The sequence below is a fragment of the Halichondria panicea genome, chromosome 12, assembly GCF_963675165.1.
Source record: "Halichondria panicea chromosome 12, odHalPani1.1, whole genome shotgun sequence".
In the NCBI taxonomy this organism is placed as follows: Eukaryota; Metazoa; Porifera; class Demospongiae; order Suberitida; family Halichondriidae; genus Halichondria; species Halichondria panicea.
The window spans coordinates 3,215,232-3,228,939 of record NC_087388.1 but is presented as its reverse complement, the minus strand read 5'-3'; the positions used below and the strand labels follow the sequence as shown (position 1 = coordinate 3,228,939).

Genomic DNA, 13,708 nt, shown 5'->3' with positions numbered 1-13,708 from the left:
CTGAGTACGCGTCAGTTGCAGCCCGCAATCAGCAGGAAGAAAGTGCCGATCTCTGGCACCAAAGGCTAGGTCATGTGAACCAGCAGCAGATATATGACAGGGCCTAGGAAAACCCCCCTTAACGCGGCACTAATTAAATTAAGCTATAAGCCAATTTAGTAGAAATGAAAAACATGGGCAAAAAATTTTTTTTTTCACAGGTGCTAGGTGCTAACTTCAACCCTTCCTCTACCTACCTGTAAAAATTTGGGTCTCTACGAAGCTTTAAACAGGTCAAGCGCGGACGTTGAAGAAACTCACCGAACGTTCATTTTTTATAATGAAAGAAATTTACTGTCTATGTGAGGGGAAATTCCCTGGGAATTTCCCTAATATTGTTAATTATTTTTAACAAATAAAAGAGGCCAACTTGTAAGGACTATTTCATCAGCCCAGTACTTACAATCATCAAGAGGAGCCAGGTATATTATAGCTCCACTTCTTATCAAACATAATTTAGCAACAGAAATAGATTAGAAAGAGCAGCTATCTAGCTAGCTAGCTTGGCGTAGATCCACTCTTGTTTCTTTAGATGTACGTATCCCGTGCCACTTATCCTCATAAACACTCCATAACAACCTACAGATAAGTAGTAAGTTAAGATAGACACAATATCTTACATTCTAGCCAATAGACAAGCGTTTCTCAGGCCTCTGACACTTACCACCACCTGGGGGAACCATCAATATAAATGTTATACGACAATTCCACGCAGTTTCCTGGGCCCTCCATGATGTGATCACCCATCCCATCAGGCCTGTTACTACTAAGCACAATGGCAGTGATACCAGTACTAAATTAAAGGAGGAAAGCTTCTTATAAGGCTACTAATAAGTTGGATCAAGCCTTAGATCGATACGGACGAATACTAAGTGAAAGACTACCTATAATAGATCACTTAGGCTTCCTTTAAGCTGTATGAAGGACAGAGACACTTTCTGTAGGCTCCATACAAGTGAGGGATCTTTTATAAGACTGATACATTACACAGATAATAAGTACAAGCTTATAACAAGACATGAGAGCTTACCATTCGAGCGACGGCAGTCTTTGCCTCTTTATTTCTTCGAAGATCCTTCCTAGGTGCCAAGCAATCCAGCTACATAGCTATACTAGCTAGCTACTAACTTGTCTTCTCCAGAACATCTTTTACGAAGCTTTATGAGTATACGGAAGTGCCCGGAAGGCAATAATTGAACTTCAATTATTCATGACGTTTGAGCGTTTTACTCAAGAGGGCGTTGCAATACCTTCGTAGCGTTCCCTCGAACATATCTCCGGATAGAAAATAGCTAGGAGGTCGATCTTGGTATCATTTTGAAGCTTAGAGAACGCTTTATCCGATTCAACAATAAAAATAAACTCGGGTATACCCGCGTTAAGGGGTGTTTTCCTAGGCCCTGTCACATATACGATTTCGCCATTGTGAAGGGAGTAAGAGTCTCGGAGTCTCGAAGTCCCCAGATATCTCTTTCTGTGAGAGTTGCGTCCAAGGAAAGATACAGAGGAAGCCATTTAAACCAATGGGAGAAATCCGCTCAATAAGAAAGTTGGAACGCATACACAGTGATGTGTGTGGTCCCATGCCAACGGAGTCATTTGGAGAAAAAAAGTACTTTGTCACGTTCATTGATGACTTCTCAAGGTGTTGCAAAGTTTACTTCATGCGACACAAATCTGAAGTGCTAGATAAGTTCAAGGAATACAATGAATGTGGTCTAAATATCGACACACTACGATCGGGAATATGTTTCCAAGGAATTTGAAGCCCTACTTGAAGAGCCAAGGGATTCGACACGAATTAACAACTCCCTACTCACCACAACAAAACGGAGTGGCAGAGAGAATGAACTGCACACTCATGGAAGCTGCTCGGTGTATGATTGCTCAAGCAAAATTATCGGATCGTTTTTGGGCAGAGGCAGTTGCTACAGCTGCGTACCTCAGAGATAGGATGCCTACACTGTTAAAAATGGGGTGTTGATTAACACCCCTATTTTCAATGTCCAATTTTGAGTGTGTGCTAAACAAGCACATCTGTGCACAACAACACAGCCCAAAAATATGAAAATTGCAGCCTTAACTCCTCGTTGAGATTGAATTTTATGCATCTAGATGTTTCCAAGTCTATAGATATAGATATAGATATAGTCTGAGCATCCAGCTAGCTATGAAGTAATGATTATATTAAGAGTTTGCAAGCAGAACGCTCCAACTGAAAAGCGTGTAACTTAACACCCCTAGCTGGTTGTATATAGGTTGTATTATCAGAGCCTCAATGTTTAGTGTTTATTGCATAGTTGCTCTTTACCGTCTGTGGTGGCTCAGTGTGATTGTTGCTTGTTTGTTCTAAACTCTTTACCAAATCTATATTTATACAGGATCGATGGTATAGGATCAAGGATGGCCTATATTTGGTTGACTATTGCTGTACCATTTGCTGCTGTAATGGCTGATTGGATTACCCTGGATCAAATCATCACTAACAAAGAGTAAGTGTTAAAAATGGGTAGTTATACAATAGCACCTTGAGTGCTATGCCAACACTCACCAAATAATTGTGCTACCACAACACTAGGAGTGAAGTTGTAATGCACCTATCAATGTCAAGCCCCACTCCTGACATACGGGCAGTATATAGGGGCATTAGTAGGGGGTCTTTTAGCACTCACTTTCCCAGGGTTGTCCGGTGGTGCCATCAGGCTTAACATAAGTGCATCATAAGGGTCCAACTAATATACTATGGGACCAGCATGATCAGCACATATACTAATGTATAAATACCCATATAGGTAGATACCCCAGCACTTACCGTGGGTCACCCAAAGGTACATCCCAGCACGCACCAGTATGCCCAGAGTAACTATAGTACCATAGCATCTACGGATGACCGGTGGGTCACCCAAAGGTACACCCCAGCACGTACCAGTATGCCCTAAGTAACTATAGTACCATAGTATCTAGGGATGACCCGTGGGTCACCCAAAGGTACACCCCAGCACGTACCAGTATGCCCAGAGTAACTATAGTACCATAGTATCTACGGATGACCCGTGGGTCACCCAAAGGTACACCTCAGCACGTACCCTTGACAAGACGAGCACGAATTAATAACAATAAGCAGAAAATAATATGAAAGCTGTATACATAAAAGCTTCTAAGTAAAATTAGCTGACAAAAAATCTAAATCCCCTGTTAATCCCCAGTGTACCCCCACCATAATTATATACAAGGGATTGATAGGGGATTATACACATGAGGAACCCCACCCTATTGGGCATTCAATATAATTGAAAATGTATAATCCCCATCACCCAATCCCCTATACTGCCCGTATGTCAGGGGTGGGGCTTGACATTGATAGGTGCATAATAACTGCTACGTGTTTAAAGGGTGCTATTACACTTGTAAGACCTTGTGGAACACTTTAAACAGTGTTGTTCATGCACTTGCCTATAATCATAGATTAAAAAGGAAGGGGATTGGAAGCGACCTGTGTAAAAGGTTGAAACACTCCGCGTTATAATTAATTTTGCGCTCGCGAATATGTTGTGGTTGATCGTTCTGTGTTGTATTTTAGCTCTTCTATCCACTAGCAATCAGGGGCTGGAAGGTACTCTAGAGAAGTAAGTTTATACCACAAGCTCTAAGTCCGTTGTCTTTACTCAAGGACATTGGTTATTAATTAAGTGCTACATAGAATGGTTTCATGCTAATAAGCTGTACTGTTCATAAACATTTGCAGTATAGTCCTTCAAATTGCTTTAGTACACTTTTAGAGACACCACGGGCCTTGACCTCCCACGGCCAACACTCACCTAATGATGCTATCACAACACTAGGAGCGCAGTCGTAACTGTTACGTGTTACAATAACAATAAAGGGTGCTATTATAGACTTTAAAGTGTTTGTGGAACACTTTAAACAGTGTTGTGCATGCACCTGCCTATAGTTGTTATAATCATAGGACTGTAACTACACCAGGTTGTGTAACTCCAATAAGAATGGTGTGGCTGTAGCACTAAAACTGGTGCAATGTAAGCACCCCTAATCTATAATGTTTACACTCGCCATTTTTGCATTCAAATCAAGCTATAGTGTACACACATGCATGCACTGTTGTCTATATAGGAAATGATTCATTTGTAGTTGTACATTAAAAGCAATAACTGTTGCTTAGTAACAAAACTCTAATTATAAAAAACAAATTATGTCACCTGCTACAATGCATGTGCATTATGCTGTATACCCCTTATACATTATACAGGTGCACACTCAGGTGATTTGACTGTACTGATGAAAAACCAAGGAACTTGCCAAGAATTTTTTAGGATACGCAAAAACAACCAACTTTCATTTATTAAGTGAAGCTTTAAGCATTTTTGCTCCGTGTCATAATGACGGTAAGAAATGCAATGGAAGTGCTCCCTTATAATTATCTGATCATGCCACACTTCATTAGTTATTTTGTCTATGAAACTATGCTTACTTATGATTCTTCACACCATTCAATATGTCATTGACTACTGAAAAGACTAATAATTGGTACAAAACTATAATGAAGATAAATGTGTTTTGAGAACAACTGCTCTTTGTGTACCAGTAGTAAGGCCTTGGACACAACGTACATGATGAGGCTCATGTGAATATAATGCACCTTGAGTAATGGTGACAAGCTCAGTAGATAGTTCTACAATAAAGCAGTTGAAATGGCTAGCAAACTCAATTGTTTTGTATAGTCGAACAATCAAAATTAGTTCATCCTTGTCGAACAGAATGTCCTCGAGGTTACCAAACTGAGGTAGGACACCATACTTGACACCAACAACAAGTGCACATGGCTTCTTGTACTTGGTTCCATACACTTCCACCCACTTCGCCCTGAATGTGAAATTAAGTGGTTGTTCAATTTTGCTAAAAATGAATTTCAACATTATCTATCTCAGATCTTAGATTAAGATTGCATGTAAGTAAACATAATTATATAGGCCACAACCACTTAGCAGGATATATACTGTACCTGAACAATTCAGTGCTGTGTGAAGATGAGAGCCCCTCAACCACCTCTGCCAGTATCGTGTGGACCGGGACCAATATCGACCTCTTCCCCTTCAAGTGTGTCACTGAGCTGGTGATAACATTGAAGCTTTTGGTGACGCATAGCCAAGGTGAATGGGATATTGATAAAGTTGCCCAGCTGCAGGGCCAGTTGCTTAAAGTGCCTATGTCTAGCCTCGAACCTCATGGTCCAACCACGGACAATTGGCCCAAACCTGATGATAGAAGTACACAATTGTTCACGTGTGAGTTGACGTAAAATACTCACTTTTTAATAAGTCTCGACATGTGCACCAAGTAGTGGAACTTAGGGGTGATACTAACATCTGGATACAGCTTACAAAAAGCACAGTGATGCTCCTCAATTAGTAGAGCCACATAATCTGCCTCATCGGATGTCAATCTAGGTGCAAACAGATAGCCAGTGATTTGAAGCATAAGCATAAGGTTTGTCCATTTGTCATCATCTTCTGGAACTAAGTGACCAACCATCAAGGGCAAAATCCGACCAAGTAACCACATCTGAGATGCTGCAAGATTACAAGCTACATTACACGTACAAGTACTTCACATCTGTACTAACCATTCTGCTTCAAAGAGTGATCACTAGAGTGTAGGGTGCTCTTTTTGATTGGGGTGGGACGTTTTGTTGACTCCATATATCCCAGCTCAAAGTTGCTGATCAGGTCATTGAGAAATGACAACCGAAAGTATCTCTTCAGATGTATGCAGTACTGGAGTACATCATTGTCTCATCCTTTTCTACGCATTGTCGTTTTGCACCGCTGCCCACATACTTTCTCACACTACCAAGGGTCACTGTCCGTGGCTCCTATTAGTAAATGACCAATCACAACTTCCCAGCGTAATAGGTATTATAGTAATAAATTTACCACAAAGTTGAAGTACTGCCTGTAATACTTCATCTGCAAATGGTTCGTTTCTAGACCAGACAACAGCTTCCCGTGTGGCCCATCTCCAGCGAGCGTACTCTCTAAATGGATGCGTACATTCTCGCTTACGTCAAAATGCTTGAGAGTGTCATCAACAATACCCCGTATGTTTGTAAGGATCACCTATAATTATTAAAGCATATTAATATCATGCTTTTGGATATTGTGTAATCAATCACCTGATAGAGTGACTCAATTTCTTGGATTATTGTGTCCATGGTGTTTTGAGGGAGGCGATGCATTTCCTGTATCTTCAAAATGAAAGTAGCTGCGCACTTCTGAATTTGTAATCGATGTTTTGTGGTTTTCGAACAGTCTGCTGGCAGGTGAAGCCCTGATCAATCTCAATCTCCTCTGTTGTGACACTTTGGTCTGGTTCACTATCGCCGATAGCATTGGTCTCATTCTCATTTTGCTCTGCAGTTGCGGTGAGGCCACTGTGGTAGGCGTAAACATGATTACGGAATGTGAAGAAGTTTTTGAAAGGTCTGTCCCTTGGCCTTGCACATCCCAGATTGCAAAAAACTCGAAATGTAGTGCCGGTATCATTATGGAACAATCGAATATGACGAAGATAGTCTCCAATATTTGTTCCACTAAAATGAAAACAAGATGGGCAGTCTAACTGCCCCATTACTTAATAGATCTGAATAGCTAGCTAGCTAGCTTGCTATAATTAATTATAAAGCTGTTCAAAGGTTCGCGCTTATTTTTCTGTATCCTTGATTCGAGGCAAACCCAGACCTTACGGCTGTTGACCAATGAAATTAATTAGTAGTGATGTAAGCACAAATAGCGATCACCAGCTGCGCAGTCGCGGTGCTGTATGAGTTGTCATAGATACAGGAGCAGCTCCAACTAACAGAACTACTAGAAGTGCAGCGCAAGAGACTAACAGTTTCAAGTTTCAAGTCTTAGCATGGCAACAAACGACCTCTCTCACCTCACTACTGACGAACTGTGCAAGTTTCTATCTGGCAGAATCCATGAGGCAGCGGAACTTACACTTAGAGAACAATGTATTAGCGGTGCAATTTTCTTCAAACTAACAGATACAGACCTCAAGGAACTATTGCCTCAAATTGGAACAAGACTAAGTGTCTCGGTGATATTGCGAGAATTGCAACCTGTACATGCCAGTAATAGAATCTCGAAGGTTAGTTAATATCATTTCTGATGCATGGAGCATAATAATAAGTTATATACAGTTCATTGAGTAGATTACCACAAATGTGTGAGTAGCTGTACTTAAATGTAAATATCTTTCGATTAATAAGAAATTGTGCTGATACCAATGTGTAGGTGAATGACCAAGCTACAACATATCCAAAAATGTTTCTATGGAAACATAAGGTGGTGGGTTTGTGGTGATTAATAGAACAACAGCAAATTGTTATAGTGGGTAATCGGTTAGAGTAATAAAACAGTAATCTTGTACAACTAAAGTCCTAGACTTCATCATGTACATACCGTATAGCATGTAATTTTCGTGGGTCAAAATTTTCGTGGTTGGAGGTCTGACCACGAATATTTTACCCACAAATGAAGCGACCTTGCCTACCTTGTTATTGTACGCCCACTTTATTGTACGCCCACTTACGTGGGTGTCATCGATTTGTGGTTATAGCAGCTTGTGATGTCATCAAAATGGTAGAAAATAGTAGAATATGTAGTTACTAGTTGCATGCAGTCTACTTTTTAAATTTTTGACAGGTACCAGATATGTCAGCCCCAGCATCAAGTAGCTGGGTATTCTCTTTTGAAATTCCTGGGCGTTTCACCAACAAGACAATGAAATGCCTTGAAGATGTGTGCATATCCTCTACTGCTCGATCTGAGATAATCGGCTCACTGCATACAAGAATGTTGCAGTACACAGACTTCCCTTCACCCTTTGAGTACAGAGCAAGAGCAAGTTGCAGGAGGCTGGTTGAAAAGTATCCTTGTCTCGTGGACAAGACTGAGAGTGGATATGTAAGCAATACGTATACTATAGCGTACGTATACTATAGCGAGCAATTATTGTTGGTGAAAATGGTCGTACTACCAAGTTTACGCATATGTACAGCTGCTCAGAATGACGTATAGAAGCCATTGCACATTTCGCAGTTTTAGATTAATGTTTGGACTATACATTATCATTATTATTACAATAATTATAGCAACTGTCTTATGAAATCATAATAATATATATATGTGACAGGCTCTGGGAAAACAGACCAATTGGAGCAGATATTGGTATTGAGCAAAAGCCAGATTTATAGACTACAGTGTATAATCTCATAAATTTTTTTCTTGGATTATAGTTATCTATAGTCTTTCTACTACCTCTCTGCAAAATCTGATGCTCTGAATCCAACTCTTTCCACCAAAGCGCTTTGTCTAAACAGCCACCATTACCTTACTTTTCCCAATTTAGCAATCTTTGAGTGGGCGTTTCTCAATACTGCTGTTTTACAACTTCGAGTTTCCAACGCGCATAACTCAGGCATGGAACAAGGTATGTGCAAACTAAGCATATCAATGCGCAGGCAATTCTTTGCTCTATCATCTGGTATATAGATCGCAAAAATTATAGCTTGCGCCAATTGGTCTGTTTTCCCAGAGCCTGTCACATATTATCAATGAACAAGAAAGATCACAATGTGTGGATATGCCCTTTATAAGCCCTTGCTAGCAGTACAGCTTTGCAACTCTTTTCGGACTCTTGTAGCTAACAAAAGCTAAAAGGCTAACTGAAAACTGTTGATTGATGTACATCGCTATTTTGCTGTTATTACAGGGAACATGGAAAGAGACGCTAAAAACAGAAATTCAGAAATGGACGAAGACCTCTGAAAAGAACCCTACCTGAGTCTGGAGATTCCGGAGCCGAGGAAAATGTACCACCTTTGCCAGCCACCAGCCAAGCACAATGCTCCAACAAAAAGAAAAGGAAGCAAGGTATGAATGCACGTGCAAGATGCCTCACTTACTCTTTTTTTTTAGGAATAGCTGATAACAACCAGCATGACATCATTGATGAGAGGTATACTCAGCAATTAGAGGAGCTTGCAGATGAACACCACAAAGAAGTGCCATCTCGTAGCCAAGTTAAAAAATTGATGAAGGTGACTTTTGGCGGAAGGCGCTCCTGGATTCTAAAGGACACTCCAACCGTAGCGGAAGTTATCCAAGTTTTCCCTTCACTAAAATTACCGAGCGCGGTAAGCTAGTCATTACATTTTTACTGTGCCATGCCTTGATTAATTATAAATATCCCAGATTCGAAGGGAACTTTGTTTAGTTCTGGGTGTGGACAAAGCAACAAACTTTCTGGCTAATTGGTGTCCATTAAGTGACAAAGTGTTGGTCTATGGGGGAAAAGAAACGAAGCCTTCTGTTCAGAAACTGTGCTCAGAGTTTGCTAAGCAAGAACAATCACCAGGTATAACTAAATAAGTTATGGGATACATTCAATGTACCTAAAAGACAAGCTATAATACCAACTTTGTATTTCAAGGGGCAGTCTCACGTGCGAGACAATAATCGTTTTAATTACAAAAACTATTATACGTAAAATGAATAATGTCATGGTAGAATAATACTCTTATATACTAAAGGGTTGACTTGTTAATGTTCTCCAACAGTACTAATTGATTGTTTGATGTTCCTCAGACCTACAAAATTAAAACAACATTAATTTTTACCAACAATATAGCTTGCTTATAATTTATTATACACGCATGTAGTGAACTATAGTGAGCATGTGTCTTTCCTCACCATGTGTTTCATTATTTTTTGCAGATTCCCAAGGCGTTCAAACAATCCGCCTGCTCTCGGCAATATTGGCTACCAGGAGCAAAGAGAAGATCCTTCATGAGTTCCCTGTAAGTTGGATACGGCAGTATTACAATTATATACTTTGTACCGTGTGTATATATACCGTCAAGAGCATTTATAGATAAGAGTAAGAGTGTTGAACTGCTGTATAGTAATTGCATAACCACATTCGCCTTAACATGCGTCATCACTGTCGTCACTATTCAATTAATGAGTGCTGTTAAGTAAACTGTGCATGGTCTGTGGTTTGTAGCACTGAATTACGCAATCACAGCATGTGCATGCGGTTTCTGGGAGGTGTTGCTAACATAAAAAATTAGTACTGATTACTATCAAGTGATGGATGACGCAGGAGCAGGCAATTGCTGTTACTAGCAGTTCAACATTCTTACTCTTGTCTATACTCTTGATACCCTGCATGTATTATTATACTTATACCTTGTACTGTTTCACCAATGTTATGTGCTAGCATAGAAGGAAGCGTGCTCGATCTCATTGGAGCATACTATTCCTTTGATATTGTTTACCCTAGGCAGCTCTATCCATTATTAATCTTTATTCAGCATATTATTTTAAATATTTTTGACCAACAAAGAATCCCGACGAATGTTACTATTTTATGCACTTCCTTAGACAAATTATAGGCATTCAATATCACTTATTTAATCACCACATAATCTTAAACTGCTTATAATTATATCAAATGTTCACTATCTTTTATCATTCATGTATCACCATCGTGTATCACCATGCTGTATCTTAAATTGACTGTTCATTATGTCCACTGTTATTTGTTGTTCGTTTATGCTATATCGTTATTCTTGTTACTATGACAATGTGGATGTACACTAGTGCATGCTGTGTAAACACTTATATGCATGTCATGTGAGCACATTACCTATACAGTGCGTGCTATATAAACACTAACATGCATGTCATGTGAGCACACTACCACCAGTGTTGATCAACACACACTCAAGAGTGTGTGTTGATCAACACATCTCAGTGTGTTAAACTTAAACAGTGCAACGAGCACCCTAAAAGGGTGTTAATTAACACCCCATTTTTAACAGTGTAGTCGAGCCTTCAAGATCAAAATCACACCATATGAGAGGTGGTACGCACAGAAACCGAAATTGAGCCACATACGAGTTTTTGGTTGTACAGCGTACGCACACATACCAGACACATACCAGATTCGCAAAGAAACAAACTTGCAAAGAAGGCTGAAAAACGACAGTTTGTAGGATACTGCTCTCAATCCAATGGATACCGACTAATGGACGAAACAACATCTAAAGTCGTCATTCGAAGAGATGTCGTTTTCAACGAGACTGTTTTTCAAGAGACTGATTCACTAATTGATTTACAGACCCTAACTTCAGTACGAACGGAAACAGTACCCTGTACTAGTGAAGCTGAAACTAAAGCTGAATCTGAAGCTGAATCTGAAGCTGAACCCGAAGCTGAAGAAACTCATCGATACCCTAGTCGACAACGGGCTCAACCAGTGAGGTATGGTCAGGATGAGTACATTAATGCTGCAATCCTTGAAAACAACCCAGCCTCAGCCTCAGTAGAAGAAGCATTATCATGTGATGACTCTGAGGGCTGGAAAGCAGCTGCTGATTCCGAATATCAATCCCTGATTGAAAACAAGACTTGGGATCTTGTAGAACTACCAAGTGGTCGAAAAACTATTGGAAGCAAGTGGGTCTTTAAGGCCAAACGCGGAAAGGACGGTGAAGTGGAGCGACTCAAAGCTCGCCTAGTAGCCAAAGGTTGCACACAAAAATTTGGTGTAGATTATGATGAAACATTTTAGTGCGTTTCACATCAATTCGAGTGTTACTAGCACTGGCTGTTACTAGCACTGGCTGTACAGAAGGACATGCTTGTCCACCAAATGGATGTTGTAACAGCCTTCTTAAACAGCACACTAGAAGAAGAGATATATATGGAGCAACCGTCCCACTATGTCGAGAAAGGCAAAGAAAAACTAGTCTGCAAGTTAAACAAGTCACTCTATGGACTGAAACAATCAATCTCCACGATGTTGGAACGCTGTGTTTACGGAATACATGGAGCAAGCAGGATTTGTTCAAAGCAGTGCTGATCCTTGTGTGTTTGTCCAAACTGAAGAGGGTGACCTAACAATCGTTGCTGTGTATGTGGACGATTTAATCATCTTAACCAAGACACCTGAAAAGATGAAGGAGGTGAAGCAAAGTTTGGAGGGACGTTTTAAGATGAAGGATTTAGGAAAGCTCCACTACTGCCTTGGTATTTCCATAGACCACGATGAAGATGGGAAGTGTATACGAATGCATCAGAAGCAGTACATACAGGCAATGCTGGAGAAATTTGGACTGACTCAAGCATCTGACTCAAGCTAATGCAGCTTTGACACCAGCTGATGTAAACGTAATTCTCAAAAGGGACGACGAAACCAGCAAACCAGTTGATTCTATTCAGTATCAGTCACTTGTAGGAAGTCTACTCTATTGTGCAATTGGTACACGTCCAGATACAGCTCAAGCAGTGGGAGCAGTGTCCAAGTTTAACTCGAACCCGAGTGAAGCACACCTGACGGCCGCCAAGAGAATATTGAGGTATCTAAAGGGAACAGCCGATCTAACACTAAAGTATGAGAAATCGAAGGCCAATGCACTAATGGGCTATTCCGATGCCGATTGGGCTGGAGACCAAGACAATCGTCATTCTACAAGTGGAAACCTGTTCTTGATGGCCGGAGGGGCAGTTTCATGGATGAGCAAGAAACAAACGATGGTAGCTCTATCCACCGCGGAATCTGAGTATGTCGCTCTTAGTGTTGCCACTCAAAGAGGCCGTGTGGATGAGAAGATTGCTCACAGACTTAGGAGTGTGCCAAAAGGTGCCGACTGTATTGATGGAAGACAATCAAGCAGCAATCGCTATTAGCAAGAATCCTGTGTCACATGCTAGGACAAAGCATATTGACATCAAATTTCACTATGTACGTGAAGCTGTAAAGGAATGGATCATTTCATTGACGTATTGTCCGACAGAAAAAATGGTAGCTGACTTGCTCACTAAGCCATTGAACCGAATTCGTTTCAAGTCACTTCGCGACGAAATGGGCATGTCTCAGGAATAACAATCGTAAAATTAAGTGGGAGTGTTGTTATGTAATTATTACGTAATGGAACATTCTAGAATACTCTGTAGAACATTCTAGAATATTCTGTAGTCTATTTAACCATTGTGTTCGTTTTTACTTTAGCACATGTTCTCTGTCTATTATTATCTCTTGTTGTTGAATAGTCAACTAAACTAGCATAGGGTTTAGCATAGACCTATATAACAACAGTTGCTTGTAGTTAGCCATTGCTTGTAGTTAGCCATGTTGTAAATTAGTGGTTAGAGTGAACCATCATGTCTAGGTCCTTTTGAGAAAACCGCGTTTAAAGTTCAATGATTCCGTGAACCTCCGTGCCCCTGGATAAATCGTCGCCGCCCTTATCCTACGAGGTTCCGCAGAAAATCTTGGATAAAGTACAGCAACGGTGATACGGCTCGGTGATACGGCTTGGGGCTTGGGGTAACCCACATCATACACATAGTAGGTGGCCTGAAGTCTCCGCACAAATACATTGTTGTACGAATAAATTGTGGTACGATTTCGTCTATATACATTGTGAATGGAGCAGGAACATGTATTAACGATCAACACACAGCCAAGGCTGTGTAGAGGCTGTGTAGATATTGACATATGCCGCAATAAACGACCTGTTGGGCTACCAGTGAGAGAGCCATAGCTGGATATAGCAAGAGACCTCATGCAGTACACTCAT

General features: G+C 40.5%; 2 long non-coding RNA genes across 3 annotated transcripts; one reads left to right on the top strand and one right to left on the bottom strand.

Annotated features, from left to right (window-relative positions):
* The first annotated feature begins 1,443 nt into the window (after positions 1-1,443).
* Positions 1,444-13,422, top strand: LOC135345740 (uncharacterized). Its single transcript, XR_010397861.1, has 8 exons — positions 1,444-2,531; positions 4,307-4,442; positions 6,045-7,206; positions 7,764-8,024; positions 8,833-8,993; positions 9,039-9,256; positions 9,315-9,477; positions 9,837-13,422. It is a non-coding gene; the product is annotated as an uncharacterized LOC135345740 (long non-coding RNA).
* LOC135345745 (uncharacterized) lies at positions 4,543-6,192 on the bottom strand. 2 transcript variants are annotated; one of them, XR_010397871.1, is made up of 4 exons: positions 5,681-6,192; positions 5,366-5,627; positions 5,060-5,312; positions 4,543-4,920 (listed from the first exon to the last, which is right to left on the bottom strand). It is a non-coding gene; the product is annotated as an uncharacterized LOC135345745 (long non-coding RNA). The 2 variants fall into 2 exon arrangements; XR_010397870.1 differs by having other exon boundaries at positions 5,366-6,192.
* Positions 13,423-13,708: the final 286 nt, after the last annotated feature.